The following is a 17393-nucleotide window of genomic DNA, read 5'->3' as shown; positions in this document are numbered from 1 at the left end:
TACATTTAATTCTGTTCATACATACACACACTCGGGCTGCTTCATTGAACTAACAACACAGAAATGAGGCGCCTACTTCAAGCCGAAACCTCATATATTTGTGGAAGGGACTACAAACAATGGTGCATAATAATAACCTGAGTTTAATGGTGCTGTAGTGTAGGTGGCATGCTTTACTCGTATTCGAGAGGTTCCTTGTAGGAATCTCTACTCAGAGATAGGATATCCTGACTTGGATTTCCCATAATTCCTATCAGAGTTCCAGACAAATGCTCTTGTAAGTCAATATCGCCTACATCCATATTCTATCCAATACATAAATCACAGTCACCCAGTCTTATTAAACTATGTCCTTTATACAGTGCACAGAAGAGTTAAACAAACGAACAAAGTTCAACTTGGCCACAATAGCAGATATAAATAGACATTCTTCATTTTAGGAACTAAACCGAAGGTATTCTAGTAATAAGAGACTCTTTACGTCTTTCATTCTAGTATTCTAATTAGTTTCAGAAAATATCTTTCTCTTTGTGTAGGATTATTTTTAATTTTGGAATGAATTAAACTTCTTTAAATTTAAGTTGCTCTGACACAAGCCACTCGTACGTGTATATCCTGTCACATTTGTTGCAGTATTCGATTCTATAGCCAGGGGCAATTTTGTGAAGCAATACAAAATTCCGAGTACGTGACGCAGGAAGAAACTTTTTTATTGATATTGGCGCTTCTTGTATACTTTTTCTGTCGATCTATTTGGTGCTGGTACCAAATTACAAGGTAACACAAATGGAAGTTCTTGACAGTGCAACGAAATCAAGTATGGATGGGTAAGGAGCATGAATGATGCTGAAACGTGGGAGTTTACAGCCAGTTTGTTGAAACTTACTGATTTACATGCTGACCTTGCGTTTAAGGACCCGTCCTATGTGAACCGAAGTCACGCGTATGAAATAATATTGTCAGAATTACGGGTTTATTTATATGGAATTTTATGTTGATCTTAAATAAGAAAAGGTTCTCAGTTCAGTATAATGCATTAAATTATTGTGCGATAACTCCTCGTTTTAAGAATTTTAAATTAAATAATTTGCGCGTTAAAGGTTTCCGAGTATTAATATACATATTTTCGGCATGCCGAATGAATCGTGATTAGGGCGAAACCACGCGTGTGTTTCCAGTCCTGGATCCCTTCTCCCAACGGGTTGCTTACTTCGTGCTATATTTTTGTTGCGTGCTAAATTTTGAAGCTGATATTTCTGTTTCGGTATTATTAACTTATCTCAGAGCATTTACTCCAACTATTGCTTATAAGCATATATATATATACTGAATTAGGTCGCTCTATTAGAGTTGGTACTCTCAAATGAACAAGAAAATAATTTCTCTTTAGCGAACACTCTATCGTAAAGCGAGGAATTGTGCACTAAATATTTGTAACGTGAAGCGTACTATCTTTCTGATTGTAGTTGCATGTAATCTGGTAGAAGCTTACGTACGTTACGGAGGAAAGTACTGCCTCAATCTTCAAAGTCACTGTTTGCTGCTTACTGGACTTACTCGTTGATCTTGAACACGGAGGCAATACATTCCTCCGTAAAAATGAAAAAGTAAATGTATCCCTGTAACAGGCCGTGGAGGCTCCCACATTTTCTAGACAATCGGCTCATAGATGGCGATAAGGTTGTCAGCCTTTCGCGCCGGCCGCCCTTTACCCCCAAGAATATTCCTGGTACTCATTTCTGTTAGAGGCTGAGTCGACCCCAGGACCACAGTGCTGCTGGAAGGAGTAGGTCAATTGAAAATATCCAATTACCTCATCGGGATTTGAACCCGCGACCTTCCGGCTTGTAGCATAGTGCCTCAACCAACTACGCTACCGCGTGCCCCTATACATTCCTCCGTAACATCGGTAAACCTCTACCTCACTACACGGCGTCACATCCCGGAAGATATTACTCTTCCTAATCACCACTGTAAGAACATAAAGTCTCACGTATAGGTAAGGTATTCCAGTAGACGAAAAAAAAAATTGGAGTCGATCACGAATCAGGTTTCAACGAATACCCTGGTTTGTCATGGCAAAAATTGAAGGTGGTGTGTATGTTGCTGTGATAATGATGTTAATGTTTTCCTTAGTATGAACCATAATGTATCACATTAAACTGCTTGTGAATTAAACTGTGTAAAATAATGAGTTTGTTTTGGTGTTGTGCATGATCACTTATTATACCATATATTGCCTGATCAGTAGATAGTGTGCCATGTATGAGTGACCAAAGACGGAGTTCTGATTGGTAATTGGATTATTGGATACTTACATGTAGTAACTACAATTAATATTCTACACTAGTGCTGATTTTGACAATACACAGCACTCCACGCTAATCTCTTCAGTTTATTTGCTCTAGTCTTCACGGATCTATAGCACAGGAACAATAAAAGCCTTACTAAATCACACACTTCCAAGACCACTGCACTATAGCACACATAATGTCTTCACATTACACGTTAAATCCTCTCAGGCTGACCTCTTGTACTCTTCTGTACCCCTAGTTCCCATTCGCTCTGAGCTTACAGCTCACGGACATCAACCTATAGTAAACACATATCATATGCTAGCTATCCCTCCAATCTATTGGCGCGAGGGTCGGATCTGTAGAAAGCATAGCTTCGTCTATTGTAGCGTGTTGGACTGTGTTTACAGAGCTGTTGCCTGGCAACGCATCGATCAAATCCGTTACAATAGCTTATAATTTATCACAAATATGTCAGTGAGGATAAACCCATGCAGAAACGGGGCAACAAATGTGGCTCCTGTTTAGATCAGGCCCCCCTCTCGTCGAAGAAATGACCCTATTATCAAACACAAAAGGGGTCTTGGAACGAACAAAAATTTGGTCATGAGACCCAATGGGATTTTACGAGCTGGAAATCCTAGACAGCACTTTTCTTGTGTTGAGAAAGTGAATTTAGTTAATGTTTCGTATCTGAAGAACCAGATAACTGTGAATAACTGTTCTCATATTTATCCTGAAAATGTACGGACAAACAAAGAAAAGCGACATAATACGTTTTACCTACCAGCACGGCTAGCCTTCGGATTATTTTAGTTGGAGATCTTCCTCACAGATACAAATAATTGAAGGTCACGCAACAATTATTTGAGTTTTTTCAAGAGTCGATTCAAACGACGTGAAGTATATAGTAGTAAATACAACACTATGTAATTTAGCCATGTCGGCAAAACAAGTCCGCTTTTATTTTACCCTCTTCGACTATCCAGATATTTGTTATTTGCAAATGGATGTTTCAACCCAATAACCATATTTGCTGTGAGCGGAAAATTCAGGAAACTGCTAGTAAATAGTCCATATTTTGCGGTGCAGCAAAAAGACCATATACCAAGGCGGAAAAGGAAGAGTGTTTACAACGTAACTACGGAAATCGAGTTAAACTGAATGTGATTACTGATTACTGTTGAGAAACAGCCCGACAAGTGGACATTATACAATTTTCTCCACATATAGTAGAAGCCTTAAAACACTGTCACGTGATTGTGACTACAGACGGCTATTGGACTGATAATTGGATGTATTGGACACTTAGAGATCTGTGAATACAAGCAACTACAGCGCTATTGCTAATTCACACATTCTGCATTTCACTATAGTGCACACTTAAGACTTCCTCTGGGTCGCCGAAATACCCCCGGCCTCTGCTTACAGTTTCTCACAGCAACGGCTCACAATGGCTGAATCTCAGCAGTCCTCTCACTGACTCACTGAGTCACCAACCGACTCACTCTACTCCACTAACTCCCAGGTTGGTGGTCACTCAAACCAAAATCCTACTTTTCTCTCCGCCGTCTCAAGACTCTATTTAATGGCAGCTGGCCCTCGTTATATAGCCTCGGCATGGACCGCACAGAGAACACCGCGTTCAACAGCTTTTCTATTGTTGCATGTGTGTGTTCAGACCATTATCTAACAAAGGTCATTGTTTACAGGGCCATTACTTAGCAACGGTTATTGTATAGCTGTTATTTCGCGGTCATTGCCTAGCAATGGGTCCATATGCCACAATATCATGCCGCTTGTGAAGGATTTTCATGAAACTTGGTATGAACTTCATGAATCTGAGGATATGCATCCATATTATATACGTATAATATCCTATCATCAGTAACTCCAACAAAATGTACGTGTCAACTTCTGAGGTGAAAGCGATAATATTACCACTTAATTTATGGTTCTGAAATGATGTCATGTGATAAATCTTAAAAAGAATAAATCTTTAGTTGGCTGATAATTTAAGTGATGTAATAAAGAAAAGATCCTCATGGCTCAGAGTGGTATTTAGAGAAGCTGTTAGGGTCTAGGATTATGGCGCCGGATTTGCTGGACCACCACGTGAAGGCTACTGGTACAATAAATTAGCCACTGGACGAAGAGACAGGAATCGTTGTATAAATGTTGATCGTAAATACGGCTACTGCGTGTCAAAAACCTTTATTGGAGTGCGTCATGCACTGAACAGGTACGCGTAATTTCAAGGAAGAAATGACCCTTATGCTGCACGACACCTCCGGTACCCGTAGCATGTTGCAAATACAGCATAACATTCCCACTTACTTTCTTACTTATGGTGCTGAGCCCTTCTTGAAGAAAATCCAAATCTGCAGCCACTCAAGAATTTCCCAGCATTTTATGGAACCCGAAGGGTCATTACCGTGTTCACAAGAGACCTCCACTGTTCCCTATCCTGAGCCAAATCAATCCAATCCATACAATCCCATCCTATCTCTCTAAGACCCGTTTTAATATTGTTTCACCCACTTAAGCTTTGGTCTTCCCAGTGGTCTCTTTCCTTCTGGCTTTCCCACCAGTATCCTATATGAATTCCTCTTCTCCCCATTCGTGCTACATGCCCTGCCCACCTCATCCTCCTTGATATCCTGTTCTCAAACACCCTCAGTCTGTTGAGAATCTTTGACCCAGCGCCACGCGAAGCACGCCCCAGCCAGTGTATACAAACAGAAGACTGCGGGGGGGGGGAGACAGAAATGAGGACCGATAGGGGAGTTTCTTTGTGTGGCAGTGTGTGACTAGCAGTGTACTGTGAGGGCAGAGAGAAGAAAGTTTTTGTGTTCAGAGTGGGCAGTGTGCGCCGAGAGAAGATAGTGGTTAAACCGGACGGAGAGACGGACAGTTCTACATTCAGTTGAGATAGTAATAAGGTAACGTCGCAAGCATACCCCCGCGAGGTCTTGTTCACGACACAGTCTATGTTCCTCCCTTAATATCAGAGACAAAGTTTCACACCCAAACAGAACAACAGACAAAATTAAAGTTTTGTATATTCTAATTTTTATGTTTCTGGGACGAGAAGACAAAAGGTTCTGGACTGAATGGTAACAACCATTACCAGAGTCCTAAAGTTCTTAGTAATTAGTAATTAAAATTAGTAAAAAATTAATTATACTTTAAAATGGCTATCAATACAACTTCAGTGGTAACCACTACATATTTCGACTTCACGGTTTATCTTCAGGAAATACATCACTAGAAATTCTGTTATTGAATTGTCATCTATTTGTGCTTTATTAAAATGTGGATTCAACTTTTTCAAATATACTCGTATAAATATTATATTTTTGGCCCTTATCCATCGCCCTGTTCTTATTTAAAACACCGTCCTGTTTATATTTTAAAACACAATGATTCGAAGACTGGATTCTGTCTCCGTCTTCAGTTGGACCAAATCGATATAGCCAGTTCTTATCTCAGGGGAGTAGGTTTTACCTGAAGACGGAAAGAGAATCCAGTTTCCGAAAAGTTGTGTTTTGAAATAAAAACAGGGCGGTGGTTTATACAGAGTGAGGCGCAGAAACTTCCTTTTTCTGAAGACGCATTGTGAAGGGAGGGGAGGTCGCAGAAAAGTGGGGATAGGCTCGGCGAACGCAGCAGTCGCGGAAATTTATGTCTAATACCCCTCAATAGGAAGCATGAGGTGGATGAGTGAGCAGCGTGCGTTTGCTGTCGAAGCCTATTTTTCGAACAACCGTTCCTAGTGGCGGTGCAGCGTGCGTTCCGTACTCACTTCGGAATTAAGCCCAGAGGTCCGGTTCCCGACCAGAAATCGATTGTTTTGTGGGTAGAGAACTTTAGGACAATCGGGAGTGTGGTGAAAAAATCATCAGGACGACAACGGACCGTTACGACTCCAGGAAATGTGGAGGCAGTTCGACAGTGGATTTTGAGATCTCCAAGACGCTCCGCTCGCAAACATGCAGTAGCCCTAGACATATCCAATCGTTCAATGCGCCGAATTCTTCACGAATATCTTCATTTCCATCCCTATAAAATGGCTGTTGTGCAAGAATTGTCACCACGTGATTTCCAGGACCGAATAACGGCGTGAGAAACGTTATTGGAAACTTTACCCCCTGACGTACTTGTTTTCTTTAGTGATGGGGCACATTTTCACCTATCCGGACATGTCAACAAGCAGAATATGCGCTATTGGAGTGGTAACAATCCCAGAGAGCTCCATGAGAGGCCACTTCACAGTGATAAGGTGACAGTATGGTGTGCGTTGTCGAGAGTTGGAGTTATTGGCCCTTATTTTTTTGAAGAAGATAATCATGCAGTTACTGTCAATTCACAGCGGTATGTGGATATGATTAAAAACTTTTTCGAACCAGCTATTGAAGAAATGCATCTAGGAAATATCTGGTTCCAACAGGATGATCCCACGGCCCACACAGCCCGAGCTTCGATGACAGTTTTGAGGGCAAAGTTCCCCGGACGGCTCATCTCGCTTCGAGGTGACATCCCGTGGGCCTCGCACTCACCTGATCTAACGCCCTGTGATTTTCTTATGGGGATACCTCAAGGCAGAGGTTTTTAAACATCGCCCCACAAACCTGCTTCAGCTGAAGAATGTTATTCGGCAGGAAGTAGCCCAAATTCCGGTGCACATGTTGGAACGTGCAGAGGCGAACTTCAGAAAACGGTTGCATCAGTGCATAGAGAATGGTGGCCACCACCTTCAAGATATTTTGTTTAAACCTACGTGATTTAAAACTTTAAAGTATGTTCTTTCATTAGCTAAACATGAATTTTGTCTATCAGCAATAATTTTTCTTTTATTCGCCTTCAAAAAAAGGAAGTTTCTGCGCCCTACCTGTATAAGAACAAGATAATAGATAGTGGCCAAAAATAAAATACGAGTATTTACACTAATGCAGCATCGTCACAGACTTTCAGATCTTATTTCTCAAATAGGTTTATTAAAGAAACTGGATTCATATTTCATCTGGGTATGGAAAGTTAACTACCGCACACATCAGGATGCAGAACGCAAGAAAGAGTCCAACAGCTGCCTACTGATGACGTAATGATCTACGTCCAGTATAATCCCTACTTTATACGAAACTCGAACCCCAATTCTGTTATTTTCTCAGAAGAAGCTCGCAGTTTCGAATATTGGTTTAGAATATAGGACTAATATTGCCTGTTTGAAAGCTACAACTTCTTTATCACAGAGGTTCCTGTAGGCCTGTAGTTAGCAATTAACGATGTGTAAGGAGAACTAATTTTTGTCTAAAATGAGTTTAGTATTTCTAATGTGAGTGTGTTCAAACTAGAACTGTCAGGCCAAAAAGGAATGCAAAATAGCGTACGTCTTCAAAATTAGTTCATGCAAAGTTGAAAATGTGTATTCTTGGGTCCTAGAACTTTTCGATCTTATTTAAGAAGAGATAAATGCATTCTGAAGTGATGTTCTGTGACACTCATTTACGCGCATCCTCTTTCGAGGAAAATCCTTGGTGAATAATGAAATGGTTGCATAACACTTTGACATCTGGGAGCGACTGAATGCAATGACGCAAAACAAGCAAACTTCGCTGATTTCTCTCACGTATATCTTACAAAGACACAGGTATATAGTACTCGTGGAGAAAACGAAAATGGATTAAAATTTTGGATGGGAAACCTCGATGGAAGCGTCCACAAGTGAGAACAAGGAGGATAATTTATAACCAAACATAGAATATTCGTTCGTTCTATACACTCTATGTAAATATACATAAACTGTTAAAGAAAACTGGACGATGTAGAAATTACATTTTTATATACACGAAAGGAATAAGAAAAGTAAATTTGTCCCTGTGCTTAACTAATTAAGCAGTACGCCATGAAGGCATACGGGGGAGTGGATGTATAGATCCATATTTTCTTGACCTCGGCACTAGATGGAGGTGAGTGGTCAGCTTCACGCCCCTGCCGCTTGAACCCCGGGGAAATAGCCCCCGGTACCCACTAGATAGGAGGCTGGGTGGGCTCAGAGCCGGTCTGGACGTTATGGGTATTTGAAAATTCTTACCCCCACCGGGACTTTAACCCCGACTCCTTTGTCGTCCAGCTCGTAGTCAGTCGCTATACTGACAGCGCTATCCCGGCTCTTAACGAAAGGAATAAAAGGAGAAATGAATAAAAGGAGAACAGTGCAAAACAAAATAGCCGAATATAAAGCAAATAATTTTAATAACATTGAAACTGATGTTAGAAAGAATTAGAATGTCTTAACGAAGGTGAATGCCTAATATTGTACACAGACGTTTGCCATGAGATAAATGAATACACCCAGCTTGTGCTCTTTGTTTATTTGGTTCATCGTAGCTTCTGGGCCATTGACTATATTCCATTTTCCAATCAACCAACCAACTCGATCAAAAACAATTTTCCTGGTAAAGTCTATAAATCTATAACTGTTTTGCATGTGTATGAAACTTGGACTCTCATACTGGGAAAGGAAGGTGAAGGTGTTCAAGATCAAAGTAAAGAGGAAACTGCTGAATCAGATGAGCGAGGAAAGAAGAAGAGGCTGTCGAAACTACATGAGTAACTCGGCCCGTAATGATCTCAAGCAAATAATGTTACTGTTGCCAAATCAATGAGGAAAAGTATGATATACAGTACCTGCGGGAAGAAGATTAATACATATATAAAAGCTTTAGTCGGGAAGTCTGAAAATGAATGACCACTTGGGAGAACTAGATGTAGACAGGTAATTGATATTAATTATATTTCGGGGGAGATACTTAGTGTGGAGATTAATATTGAGTAATCTGGCTCAGGATAGGGGAAAACTGAAGTCATTTGTGAACATAAATTTTGGGTTCCATAAAAAGCGAGGAATACTATAACAACTGAGCAGCTATCAGCTTCTGAATAAGGACACTGTGCCTCGGATATAGAATCATGTTTTCTTAATTTTATTCTGCACCGCACTAAGGAACGTGACAGACGGTCGTGGTCACTTAGAAAACGAAATTGTGCAAGCTCCAGGTCACTAAATATTTAGGAAACATGGACCGCCTCATGAATTTGGTAACCGTGACACAAGATCTATGCGAGTGAATAAATGATCCCATGCAAACACAGTGTACAGGGCTCGACAGTCCACATATCTTGTGAGGGCATAAAAACTATGAAAGGTATCCCTTGAGAAGTATATGTACAAGTGAATAAGAAATTCCTTGTTGTTTTTGAACGCGAAAGCTCATCCACATCAACACAAAAGGCCACTACCAGATTTATTCCGAGAAAGTTCACATTCTCTAACTGATCCTCGTATGAATGTTCACATTCTCTGACTCCTTTCCCTGCATTCTAAATGCCTCACCCATCTCATGCTTCATTACTTCAGTTTGAAGACTAAAATTCATCTAAACTTTTAAAATTTAAGTTCTACTTCATAGGAAACACGCTGTGTCCATTCCAAAGGCAAATCGGTTAATCTGTTTAGAGAAATAATGAATGTTTATTCTGGCAACCCATAATACGCTCCGTGAGCAAAATTTACAATTCTTTATTTCAAAGGTGGCACATAGAGGAAACAAAATGCATTTAAGGGTTAGTATCATAAAAACGCTTGGTGAAGGCGAAATTGTAAGCTTGTCATTACAAAATGTTCTTCGTATTTACGTAAACAAATAAATTATAACTTAATTTTAAAAATTTGTGACAAGGGTGTATTAATGGAATTTTTACTTTTTGGATATTATATATTATACTTTTTTTACTATTCAAAAGAGTGTTTCGGAAGCTGGACTCTACCTCCGTCCTCGGGTAGAAGCTTATTCAGATTGTAAGGACTGGATGTAGATGGTTGTTGAACGGTGGCTTAGCGCATCAGTGACGTAGAATATTCATGGCCTCTTACTTTACAGTTCGTTACTTAGTTACTCAGTAGCTACATTTCTAAGAAAACCTACATCTTTAGCGCTTGCGATCAGAACGAATATATCCCGGATAATCCTCATTTCGAGATTTTTATCAGTACCATTCAACATTCAGTGTTAATGTAAAAAGGTAAGGTAAAGCTGTCCCTAGCCGTGGAGGACCATAGGGTTGAGAGACGCCGAGGCTCCCATATTTTCTAGATGATCGGCTGACATGATGGTAAGGTTGTCAGCCTTACGCGCCGACCGCACTTAACCCTCCAGGAATATTCCTAGTGCTCATTTCTGTTAAGAGTCTGAGTCAACCCAAGAAGCATAGGGCAGCTGGAAGGAATATGTCAATTGAAGACTACAGTGACCTCATTGGGAAACGATCCCATGAACTTGTGGCTTGTAGCATAGTGCCTCAACCAACTACGTTAACGTGTGTACCCTCAGCGTTAATGTTAGTGGATCAATAGTGTCATAAAAATCGTTGTCTTCCATGATTTATTACGTATTTTGTAGCCACATATTGAAAATTTAAATTTACCGTGAACAGACAGTTTACACTCAGTACACACCATTTTCAGTACCAACTTATTCCCCACGTTGAATTAAGCAAATGTTACGGGTCGAAATATCTTGACCGTAACAGGCGGCAAAGGGGACTGTTTCGTCATCTCAGCGCCTCGTATTCCTGACCTTTACTTACTCATGTAATTGTTTCGTAAACCGTGAATACACTATAAAGTATTTATGTTGTTGAAATCCATAAAGTTGTCCAAAGAATGTAAGATTTGAGGCTTTCACGGCGGTGACTATGAGGAAAGCAGTCTTCTGGGATTTGGCACCGTGTATATGTGGTGTTAACGGACGTTTCGGAGGAACGTATCGCCTCCATCTTCTACCCTGAAGATGGAGGCGATACGTTCCTCCGAAACGTCCGTTAACACCACATATACACGGTACCAAATCCCAGAAGACTGCTTTCTTCATTGTCCAAAGAATGCTGTCTGTATATAGTTAAATATGCGTATAAAATACCAATTTACATCTTAGTGTTAAATGTTATTTGAAATTGCTCTTGCTGGATCAAAATACTACGTGCATGGTGAAATATTTGGAAGGTTCACGTCACAAAACCGTTTCGGAATGTGTTCATGCATATTGGAGTTCACGTGGATGTTATGATAACACCCATGCACAAGGGAAGATAAAACCATACGTACGCAGGTGGAGAGAACGACATACAAGCAAGGGGCGAAACCTAACCACAACAGCGGGCTTACATACGGAAAACAACACGCGAACACCCAGGCCGCTACAATATAAGAAGCCAAAAAAGAGGGATATTGAATTATATCGATTGGACAAGTGGACGGCGCCCTTAATAGAGGTGTAAAAAAGAATTTTATAGTTTAAACGGAAAATTTTTAATGGATTCAATTTAAAGTAAATTACAGCGTATGGTATTTTAACTAATGTTAATTAAGTTATCGATTATAACATCCCAGATTTTAACTCATGAAATTTTGCAATTATAGGTGATGTGGACATTCGTTACAGTGGAACATTTCTGACATAACCGAGACACTTGATAATGGCCATTTAGGGCCGAAACCTGTTGTGAAGGGACAAAATTATAGAATTCGCTTAATGGGGGGTGGAGTCCAACTGGGTCCACTCTGCACGGCGGCCACTGATTGGCTTATTATAACCTACCCAGGGTGATTATGATGATGGAGAATTTGGTGGAATGAAGATTGGCAGGGGAAACCGAAGTACTCGGAGAAAACCTGCCCCAGCGCCACTTTGTCCACCATAAATCCCACTTGACCAGACCTGGGATCAAACCCAGGTCGCCGCGGTGGGAAACCAGCGACTAACCGCTTGAGCTATGGCGCGGCCTAAATTATAGAATAGTTGCATTATTGACGGAATTATATTGTGTATGACAGATTATATTAATGCAACGGGGAGCTTAAATATAATATTAATCAGGCTAACTTGTTTCATGGTTACCCCACACTCAACCCTCGATTTTTGTTCTTAGGCGATCCAATACGGTACGTTCCCTAGACCACGAGGCCGATGAGATCAGATTCAGTAAAGAATTAAAGCACTTACGTCACAGCGTTCAGGAATTGCCAGTAAGCTGAACTGACTACTAGCTAATTAGCTGAATAAAAACCGATTTAGCTAACCTGCCGCATGTATCTCTGACTGGATGACGCCACCTAAATACGAGTAACTAACTTGCAGGATGTTTGTTTTCTACAACAGAAGAGGATCTTAGCGTAGCAGTAGTTCTCCAGACTAGCATTCGGAAAATGCTGAGTTTGAATCTCATCCTGCACATCGGCTATCTTGACTGGGGTTTTCCTTGGTTTTCCTCTTTCTCTCAAGACAAATGCTGAGGTAAAACCTCCATTAGTAGACGACCGAACGCCTCTGTGGTCTCGTGGTCGGAGTTCCTGTCTACAGATCCAGAGGTCCGGGTTCGATTCCCGGCGCTACCAGATTTTCTGAGGAGTAGTGGGTCTGGAACGGGGTCCACTCAGCCTCGTGAGGATAGTTGAGGAGCTACATGAATGGAAAAGTAGCGGCTCCGATCTAGAAAACTGAAATTAACGACCGTGGGTATCCGTTGCACTGACCAAGCGACACCCTTTATCCGCAAAAGTTAGCACTAGCTTACTGACAAGTGACGGTAGCTCGGTCGGTATAGTTCGCTTGCGGACTAAAGCCACGGTGTGTGGTTTTGTTTGTTATTATTAGACGACCTCTTCCTTCCAGATTCTTTCAAATTTATCACTGATCAATGACCCTCCTGCCGGTCACGGTAGCCGAGCTGTCTAAGGCATGCACTCTCTTCGCTCTCTCGGAAGCCGGGATCGTGGGTTCGAATCCCACTCAGAGCATGAACGTTTAGTGTTTGTGTGTGTGTGCGTTTTTCTGTGTTCAGTTAGAGGCCTTGCGACGATCTCATCACCCACCCAGGGAGTCCTACCGAATGTCTAAGATCTACTAAACCGAAGTGAAATGGAGAGTTTCATGGAGGTAGGCGAAGGCCCAGATAATGGCTGTAGCGCCAAAGGAAAAAGAATCAGCCTCCATTCATAGCTATTTGGACTAAATCCTGTAAGAGTCGTGAGGTAACCCAAAGAAACAGGCAGTCAGGAAATAGATAAAGCAGTTAGTTATGAGTACGGTGTACAATTAAATGTACTGTTACTTCTCAGTGAGACAAGCGTAACATATCTAAATGTTCGCGTCTATTCGCCTCAGTATCCAATGTCGAGTTTTCTTGAAATTGCGATAAATATCACGTCACTGGAAGATCCTGACCTCTGTTCTCCATCAATGACGCCAGCACTGTGGCCGTGCCAACTTCTGAAGTGGGAGCTACAACTGTGCCCCACAAATAGCATAGGATCCTGGAACGTTTTGTGGTGGTAAAACGTAAAAAAATACGGCAACTTGGCATTTGGAAAAGTACATGCAAACGCGCTGATCACAGTGGCCGCGTGGTTCAAGGCATGAATTGTCTTTACTCGTTTGAACGCTGAGATCGTGGGTTCGAATTGTGTGCATTTATTCTGTGTTTGTGTTATTCTGTGTGTAGGTAGAGGCCTTTCGAAGGCCTGATCTCCCTTCCAGGGAGTCCTACCGATTGCATATAAGATTAAGACACTGAAAAAGCGGCCAAGGCCCAACAAAGAGCTTTATAGTCATAATGATACAATTCTGTGGTATTAGAACCTGGAATTTCAAAACTAACACTTAAATCCGACACTGAACACGTCATGGGATCATCTGCATCTAATTTACATTAAAAATAATTCCTCCAAGACTTTCTTTGTATTGTTCGGAGAAGATAGGTGTAGTGCCAAGGCCATAGAACTATTCAAGGAGTGTCCAGTTGAGAACTTGATGGGATTACATAAAACATTCAGGTTTTTTGTGGTGTTCTTTAATCTCTCCAAACGAATGCCGAGATAGTACTTTAAAAATATCAGATCTGTTTCCTGTTCCATGTCATTACATTGTCACCACATCTCACCTCATTCAGCACTCTATGACAAGTACAGTTGAAATAGTTTCGTTCAATGACCTAAGTAACAATCACTTCCATCCTCTCACTTCCTTCTTTGTGTTCAAAGTGGCTGATACTTCTTCGTTCTTTCCACATGCGGATCACATGTCCGGTCCATGCAGTACTTAAGAAAGATTCATACTGCAGATAAAATACATACGTATAAGGCCAACGAGCTGTGCACATTACTGTCAAATTGTCTTCGAAGGCCAGTTTGAACTGGGTTTGTCTGTTTGCGGTACGTATTACATTCAGAAAGCAGCCATTGGCATTACTCAGCAGAACATAAATAAATAAACGAGAAGTGTGGTTGGCGGCCCCTATGTGTCACGTATGCAATATTTGCAGAAGGCTGTCCTGCGTAGTGGTTGGTTACTTCATGCAACCATCCTATCAACTTTGTGTTTTTTCACAAAAGAACGCGTCGGAAAACATAAGAGTAGTCACTTTTGCCTGTGGCAGTACACCGGTCAAGCTCCAACCACTGCCTGTGAATCTAATACGATCAAAACCGCCAACTTCTGACACTAAAATGTCACGTGTCAGCATAATGTTACGCGTGAAGAAAATAACGGGTTCTAGTTCGGGTGATTGGATTTATTAGCACCTTGGTTACAAGTTCTCTTATTTACACTTACGTGTAAATACAGCGCTACCACTGATTTACACTCTTTTCAGTCCAATGTTCTTCGTAACCCGCTGGAAGTTCCTGCTACTTGTTTCGCGATCTTCCTTCTGAAAATCCCTTGTAGGATTTTCTTGAGCCTTCCTCAGCTTCCCAGATGTGATTGTTGCCCTGAGCTTCACCCTCCGATGCCGTTCGTGGTTTTCCTCTCCTTCCTCAGACATAGTGGCCCTCTGCCGCCTAGGTACTTCATTCGCTTGCTGCCTCGTAGCTGCTGTGTTTAGGCCTCGGCCCCTTATGCCATTGTTGCATTCCGAGACCTTCAATCGTACCATGTGACATATGCATAGAGAAACTTTAGTTTGTGAAGGCTCTGCAGATAGACGTAGCGTACACAGGGCGACAAATCAGAGAGGATATACCTGACTACACTTTTCGGCTTTTGGGCTGCAAGTTGCCATCTTATGAATGATATGAGTATAACTGTATCTTTCAAAAAGTAAAGCTATCCCTGTACCAGGCCGTGAAGGCCCATAAGGTTGTGAGACACTGAAGGTCCCACATTATCTAGACAATCGGCTCGAAGATGGCGGTGAGGTCAGCCTTACTCGCAGGTCGCGCTTTACTACCCAGAAAAATTATTTAATTAATTCCTGGTACTCATTTCTGTTAGAGGCTGAGCGAACCCCAGGGCCATAGTGAGGCTGGAAGGATTAGGTCAATTGAAAAAAAAAATCAATGGCCTCATCGGGACTTGAATCCTCGACCTTCCGGCTTGTAGCATATCCCCTCAACCAACTGTATTTAAAAAAAAAATATACGAATTAACGCGGCTTCATGGTGCAGTGATGTACATAGAGCTGGAGGACTTTATACGCGTCTATGTAATCCACTCCACGGAGAAACCAATAGTCTCTCTGCTAATCAATCAATTCTTCGCCTTTTATGGAACCCGAAAATTCACTACCGTATACACAAGAGCAGAGTGCCGGTTCTTACCTGTGTCAGCTTAATACACTCTCCGCTCTCCTACCCCAGTTCTTCAACGCTCATTTTCGTAGTATCCTCTAAGAGGTTTAGTCCTCCAAGTAGTCTCTTTCCTTCAGGGTTTCAGACCAAAATTATGTACACATTTCTTATTTCTCTCATATAACTTCCCCGATTTCATCATCTTAATATTTAGCGAAGAGTATACATCATGAAGCTACTCATGATGCTGATTCCTCCAGCCTCCTCTCATTTCCTCTCTCTTCGATCTGATATTCTTTTAAGTTTGTGAGCTTTAATAATAATAATAATAATAATGTCACGTGTTTGAGTGACTTAAAGCGGAGTTCGGGTTGGTAATTCGATTTATTAACTCCTTACAGGTCGTAGCTGCAATTAATTACAGCACTCTAACGATTACTGTAATTATAACACATAAATACGATCTTCTATAACTGCTCGCACTAGCCGTTGCTAAGTAACAGACCTCAGCTATGGGTAAGCCTTGACAAAGTTTCCACTATCCGTTTCGTGTCAACGGATTTTACACAGGAACTATAAATGTCTCATTTACCCACACACTCCGAATATCCTGTACTACAACACACATAAAGCCCTCAAATATCCCGTTAAGTCTTCACAGGCCGACTTCTAATTCTTCTTCCACTACGAACTTCCTGTGGCTGATTTCAACTCTCCAATCTAATTCTTTCAGCTGCGTTGCAGCGCCGAATATCTTCAAGATAACTCCTCGTCACGGACCACGCACAGAAAACACGTCACATATTCGCTATAGTGCCAGTCCATCGGCGAGCTGGTTGGACCTACAGAAAACAACACGTGACCGCTACCCAGTTTGTTCACTGGCGCGCTAACTGCTGCATAGCAACGAGCTATAACATTCGTCCTATTGTTGCGTGCGCGCATCGCGCGATGTTCATCTAGCCGTTGCGAGCAGAGGCAGATTTTGGTATCGATGGCATAATACATTTTCACAACCACCACGTGGGAAGAGGACAATCCTCATGGTATACTCCAGTCTAGGTAACAGCAACAGCTCAGCAATATGGTTGGATCAGATATTGTTGGTGACTGTTTGGCAGGCCCGCATGTTTTGCCACGTTGGCCTAGACAGCATATTTCAGCCTTGTTGTGCGAAATGTCCTCAAGAAGACCTGTTACAACCGATTGATAGTTAGAGGAGGATTAGGGCCGCGCCTTAGCTCAAGCGCTTAGTCGCTGGTCTCCCACCGCGGCGGCCCGGGTTCGATCCCGTGTCTGGTCAAGTGGAATTTGTGGTGAACAAAGTGGCGCTGGGGCAGGTTTTCTCCGAGTACTTCGGTTTCCCCTGCCAATCTTCATTCCACCAATTGCTCCACAATCACCCTCACCTATCATCTGGGGCTGGTACAATAGGCCAGAAGTGGCCGCAGTACAAGGGACTTAGTCCCACC

General features: G+C 41.7%; 1 protein-coding gene across 2 annotated transcripts in view; it reads left to right on the top strand.

The window, feature by feature from the left end:
• The window catches only part of LOC111866837 (facilitated trehalose transporter Tret1), a 98916-nt gene that overhangs the window by 50532 nt on the left and 30991 nt on the right, over nt 1-17393 (top strand). The window lies entirely within an intron of this gene.

This window comes from Cryptotermes secundus, unplaced genomic scaffold (assembly GCF_002891405.2).
Source record: "Cryptotermes secundus unplaced genomic scaffold, Csec_1.0 scaffold533, whole genome shotgun sequence".
Lineage (NCBI taxonomy): Eukaryota > Metazoa > Arthropoda > Insecta > Blattodea > Kalotermitidae > Cryptotermes > Cryptotermes secundus.
The sequence above is the reverse complement of the archived record's forward strand: the minus strand, read 5'-3'. Positions and strand labels throughout refer to the sequence as shown.